Source organism: Dasypus novemcinctus, chromosome 3 (genome assembly GCF_030445035.2).
Source record: "Dasypus novemcinctus isolate mDasNov1 chromosome 3, mDasNov1.1.hap2, whole genome shotgun sequence".
In the NCBI taxonomy this organism is placed as follows: domain Eukaryota; kingdom Metazoa; phylum Chordata; class Mammalia; order Cingulata; family Dasypodidae; genus Dasypus; species Dasypus novemcinctus.
The window spans coordinates 72,446,933-72,452,932 of NC_080675.1; the positions used below are offsets into that span (position 1 = coordinate 72,446,933).

The 6,000-nt window shown below is 48.6% G+C and overlaps 1 protein-coding gene across 26 annotated transcripts in view; it reads right to left on the reverse strand.

Moving 5' to 3' along the window:
• LRFN5 (leucine rich repeat and fibronectin type III domain containing 5) overlaps positions 1 to 5,397 on the reverse strand; it is a 311,670-nt gene extending 306,273 nt beyond the window's left edge. For 6 of the 26 annotated variants that reach the window (XM_004463643.5, XM_004463642.5, XM_058293498.2 and 3 more), the window contains exons 1-2: positions 4,160 to 5,116; positions 3,535 to 3,682 (exon numbers count right to left, since the gene is read on the reverse strand). The gene's annotated coding sequence lies outside the window, so the exon portion shown is untranslated. Of the gene's footprint in view, positions 1 to 3,534 lie in introns of all 26 variants that reach the window. The other 20 variants (XM_058293513.2, XM_058293522.2, XM_058293507.2 and 17 more) reach the window with 10 other exon arrangements.
• Positions 5,398 to 6,000: the final 603 nt, after the last annotated feature.

Sequence of the window (6,000 nt, forward strand, 5' to 3'; positions counted from 1 at the left end):
CATACCATGTAATGGACAAATTACATTGCCTTAGGTTCTAAAGAGTGCTCAATGATTGAAGGATACCACAGGAATAAAAATGTGGGCTGTAGAAATATGTGTTCTCAATAACAAGGTTTGTTGAACAAGGCAGAGCTATGTACATGTACTTCAGTGGAATGATTTAGCAAAATTACCTGGTTAGCAATGTATACTAGGGGGTCACAACTGCACCTCTAGGGCCTAAATGTGTATCTTTGTTTTTCAATACAACTTAAAACTTAGAACTGGTTGTACTATATACGCACAATTCTGAAGACCAATGCCTATGTTACATTTCTGAATAAATAGAAAATAGAAAGTACTGGAATGAGTTAAAAGATTAGCCAATTAAGTGTTTAGAAAATTTCAAGGAGCTTTCTTCCTCCCACCTCAAAACTGACACAAGTGTCTATCAGCAATCTTATTTATTACAAATTTCACTCCAAATAGTTTTATGTAAAGGCAAGAACATTGTTTGATATCTGCAAGTAGCTCATCCAATCTATAAAACAGCATAGTAATAGGATCAGCAGAAAGCAAGATCCTAATTTAACCAGCTAGAAAAGTCAGCAAAACTATGAAGCCAAAAGTGCTTCAAGCAGCAAGAGAAACAGAACACTGGCTTATATGGACAAAGGGAAATGATGGTCATCCATGAAAAGATGAAAGGTGAATTTAAAATATGTTAGCCATTTAAAAACAAATACCATAACCAAGACATGCTTTAACAAGAATCCATTTAACAACAGACAAGATAAAAACAATAGAAGAGGAATGAAAGGTGGGTAAATTCTGTCTCTTGTGACTACAGCTCTTGCTATCTCCTATTGAGAAAATGGAAAAAAAAAGTCACCTCTGGCTATTATCAGTCAGAGCCATACCTTGATAAACCCTTCCCAGACACACCCAGCATAGGAATCTCATATTTCGAACATAAGAACTAGGAAGAAAATGAATGTGAGTGTGTACATGTGCTCATATATACACATTTGAGGGAGAGAAAGAGGTGTGTGAGACATAGAAGACTGGTGTTGCTCAAGGTCATTCTCCTCTTGGAGAGAGAAAGAAAAAAATGACTAAGAAATGGGGAACAAGAATCAAGAGACAACTTCTTTCCACTTATCTCATTTCTGTTTCCATGGGTATCCTGACTCTACTACCATTCTGCCCCTCTTAATAGTGACCAAAAGAGGGCTTACAAGGAAGGAGGCTTTGCTGGGAAATTCCCTACTTAACACTTAGCACTTAACATGGGCAGTGGACACAGACCTCCAAACAGGCTTGCACTGATTCCATCTCTCCAGACAAGGGAGAAAGGAAGGGAGACTATTTGTTGAGGACCTTTCTTCTATCCACAAAACCTTGTGCTAAGAGATTTATTTGATTGTTACATTTAAACTAACCCCAGTCTGCACCAATGAAGGGCATTTTTAAACATGAATCACATCATAATCTAAGTTTAGGCTACTAAGAAAATAATATCAGTTAATGCTTTTTTTTTTCCTTTCCTAAGGATGAGGTCACTGGACAAAACATAACTTGCAAAGGACTGAATACTTAATAGGAAAAGGACACAAGAAAGTGAAATGAGAGAGATGAGGGAAACACTATTTTCCTGGGGTATAAATGACCTGTTCAAATCCAGGAGAGCAAGAGGGGGTGGAGGAAGGAACAAGTGGAAATCTAGGAAATACACCTCTAGCTTGAGGTTTTTAATCCTGAGAAATCATGCAGTTGAATATCCAGGCATTTTTGTAGCCAGATTGTTTTCCTCCTTGTTCTTGAATATTCATTTAGGGAGGAGGAAAGAGAGAGAGAAAAAGAGAAAGAGAGCGAGAGAGATAAAGGAGAGAGACAGAGAGGGAGAATGGTTTTGCAGGCACAGGCAGTAGGTCAGGATATTCCCCCGCCCCTCCCTCCACACGTCTGCCTCTACCCCATCTCCCCTCTCTCACACGCAGGCGGTCACCACGGCCATGATGTGCTGCTGCCTGCCCGGGGACCGGTGAGCTCTGCCGCCCCAACAAAGTGTTAAAGCCGGCCTGGCAGCTGCAGTGGCAGAGCCCAGCCCCCAAACCGCTGCATGCATGGCCTTGTAGCACCACCAGCCTGCGAGGGCTGCAGCAGCAGCCGAGCCCTGACTCCAAAAGGAGGAATTGGGAACGTCAGTGCGCAGGAACATGGGCAACTGCTAGCGGCCGTTTCGTAGTCTGCAAATGCCATCATATGGATATCTATAGAAACGCAGCGAGCGGAGGAAAAGCAGGCAGCGCCCGTACACTTCCTAAGCGACTTTTGCAAAGACAAACCCCTTGAGAATCCCGTTACTGCCTCTCGAGCGGGCCGCCAGGCGCTCGGTGGGGCCAAATCCTCAGCTGGGTGCAACCAGCAGGCAGCTTGAGAGGCGTGAGACAAAGCACTCCTTAGCTGAATTATTCAGACCGTCTTCACTATCGAATGAAACATTGATGAGAATACTTTGGAAGTGCTTTATCTTGTTAATCCTAATGCCCTCAAGAAACGAGTGAAATTTTCTGTAGGAGACAGAAGCTGAGGCGAAGGGAAAAGAAAATGAGAGAATGAGGTGCGAGGGGAAGGGGCTTTGGAAGTTAACTTAATTTGCTCTGTTTCAGCCAATGCTGGGAATATCCATTTTAATATATCAGACCCAGTATGTTAATTAGGCAGTGGCAAACCAACCTGCTCCTAGTAAATCAAGGTACCGGCAAGAATTTTAAAATACATATTTTATAGATTTAAAACAAAATAAAACACGCACGTCCAGCCCCTCTCCATAACCGAGACAATTCAGTTGGGGATGGTATTGGGGGTGGTGATGTTTTTAGTCTCGTTTCTCTAGATATAAAAATGACTACTTTTCATGGATTTGTCCTACTCACATATAAGCAAACCCTGGCAGTTAAACACGATTGTATCTCAACACACACCCGCGGTATTGTATTCCTTTCCAAGCAAAGCAAGTTCCAAAAAAAACTCGATTTCGGCTCAAAGTCTCCAGATGCGTAATTTACAACTATTAAAGGATCTGGCAGGACAAGGAAAGGAAAATAACCTGGCACCAAAGGTAGAGAGGGTCAAAAGAATCCTTGACTGAAATGATGGGTGGAAACCAAACACCTTCTCACACCCCAGTCTGGGAAGGTTGAGAAACTAAATGTTCCGTGGCAACCACAGGCTGAAGGAAACACGGGATTTTAATCTCTGGCATCTTTGGACAGGTTCAACAAGCCTAGTTCTCAGAATATTACTTAGGGTGGAGCGTAATCATATTCCTTCTTCCCTTCGCTTTCACTGCTAGATTAATTGCTCAGATATAGATTTATATTCCACCTACTACTAGAAAATATATTACAACATGACAGAGCAGGCGTCCTTGGGTAACCAGCCCTTCTTAATGATTTTCAAAACATTAATAAGTAAAGTAGCCTGCAATGCAGATAAGATACTAGAGATAAGATCAGAAAGAAACTGGGTGAGGCGTTTGCTTATTACCTGGTGCCTCTAGGGGAAAAGACGGTCGTAGGAGGACTTTCTGCCCGCAGGTACAATCTCGGCAAGGTGGCTCCAGGTGGCTTTCACAGTCGTGCACGGGTTTCGCTCTTCACTTCGCTGCCCTTTGCCATGGCTCAGCACCCGCATCCTAGGGAGTCCAAAAGGCGGCTTCTGCCACTGCCGCCGCTGCCTGCAGGTCGCGCTGGGTGGGGGATCCGAAGCGATCGCCCCATGAAACCCGCGGCTCCGCGCCCGGGAAGCGGGCAGAGGCAGGGCGGCCGCGCACGCACACACAGACACACACTCACACACTCGCACACGGGTGCGCGCGCACTCGCACTCACACTTGCACACACACACACACACACACCCAGCACCGCAAAGGGAGGAGAAGCAGGGAGGGGACAGGTCCTTATCCGGATCGGCTTCGATGCCCACCGGACAGCTCGCAGCAAAGAGAGCTGACTGGCATAGCTGTTTGATCACGTTTCCTTCAAGTTCTCCTCCAAACCGAATTCATGTAATTCAAGAGCTGGTTACATTTTGGTGGGGAGGAGAAAGCCAGGAAAGAGCTGAGGAGGAGTCGGGAATTTTGTTAAGCAGTTTGAAAAGCAATCCTGGTTACCTTGTTTGTACAGCACACCAGCTTGAAGGGCTGAACTTTTGGCTTCAAATGCTGTGGACGGAAACGTAAATATCCTTCTGGTCAAGACGGAAATGTCTAGATGCACGGATACAAGACGGCTGCGAGACCCTCTGGTGACCTTGCAATGTACCTGGAAGCAGGTTAATCCTGGCGCCTCCCAAGCCTCTGTGCAAAGCGATCCACACACCTGGGTTCAAAGCTAGGCAGCCGCTCGGAATCCAGCGGAGGAAATAGGTCTGGGCGTCCTCCGCTCTGCGCTTTGCGAGAACGGGGGAATCGAGGGGGCATCACCGAGTTAACACATTTGCTTCTGGGCAGTTGGATAAAAGAGAGTCAAATGCATCAGATAGGTTTGCGCGCGCGCGCGCGCACACACACACACACATAAACACACATCCGTAGCTTACTGGAGAGCAGCTTACAAAACATCAAAAGGACTGGAAAAGACATAAAACATCCAAGATCTCTTCGGAAAATGGAAAGGCGGGCAGGAAGGTTATAAAAGTCTTCCCCTGTCTTTCATTCTTCCTAGCTCTTGTTTGTCAGTGTGTGTGTGCGCGCGCACTTCCAGAAGCTTTCGTTGGTCTACCCCACCCCCGCCCAGCTGAGCTTATATTTTTCCTGATACAACCAACCGTGCAAAAATGGATTAAATGGGTGAGTTGTGCTCACAGTCCAGGGCAAGCCAAAGTCAAGAATCCTAAGGGATCAGCCAGTTGAGAATCCATTCACACCCTAGAGGGTAGAAGGAAAACCACGCGCAAACACGCACACACACGCCCACGCACGCACCCACAGTCCTCGGTTCGGGCCTCTCTGCACACGCTCGTCGCGCGCCCCCCGCCCCGCGCGTCGCTGCATCGAGCGCCCCGCCTGTTGTCCTGGCTCCCAGGCGACTCGGCGGCTCAGGAGCCGGGCTGGCAGCTGAGTTCCAGGGCAGCGGTCACAACCCGCGCGGAGCGCGGAGCCGGGCACACCGCGGCGATGCGTGCAAGCAACGGCGGCCGCCGGACCCCGAAGAGCTGCACCCAGCGTTGCAGCATGGAGGCGGCGGCGGCGGCGGCGGGCGCGCGTCCGTGGGCCTGGCGGTCGCCGCAGTGACGAGAGCGGCCGCGCTGTCCAGACCTGGAGAGGCAGGGAGACCCGGCCGAGGCCGCCACTCGGCGCTCAGCCCTAACGCGTCCGCGTTCGGCGTGCTCCGAATGGGTTTACGCAGTGCTGGAGGAAAGGGCCAACAATGCATCCGCAAATCCCCAGGCAGGGGAGGCGCCGGGACATTGCAGGCAGGGGGAGGGGAGAAGCAGAAAACCTGGAGACGGAGGCGAACTTCCAGGGGGCGTTCCCAGCCTCTTGAGAAAGGGGAACTTGCTGGCTCTCCAGTGCCCGGCGGTAACTGGATCACGAAGTGCCGTCAGGTCAGACTGAGACTATTAACAGCGAGGGAAATGTCGTTAGATGTAAATCGTCGGGAAAAAAAAAATCTGAGAAGGAAGTCTATCGACTGACTTGGGTCCTGGGTAGTGGTTTGCTTACTAATCAGATGGTAAAAAAGCAGAAGAGAACGTTTATATTCAGGGATCGACTCAGCTCACATCACACATTACTGCAGTTGGCCACAGTTTAGTCCGTCAAGGCAGAAAGTGAGCCCAATAATCGTCATAAGCCAGGCCTGGCTACTAAGGTCACCGGGACAAAGGAGGGGCCTGAAGCAGGAAAGAGGTTCGGTGGGAGAGGCGTCTAGACTGGGCACCTCGGGGAGAAGTCGGCCGAGGCTGCTCCGCCGCTACGCCGCGCTCTAATTTCCTCGTCCCTTCTCCCCT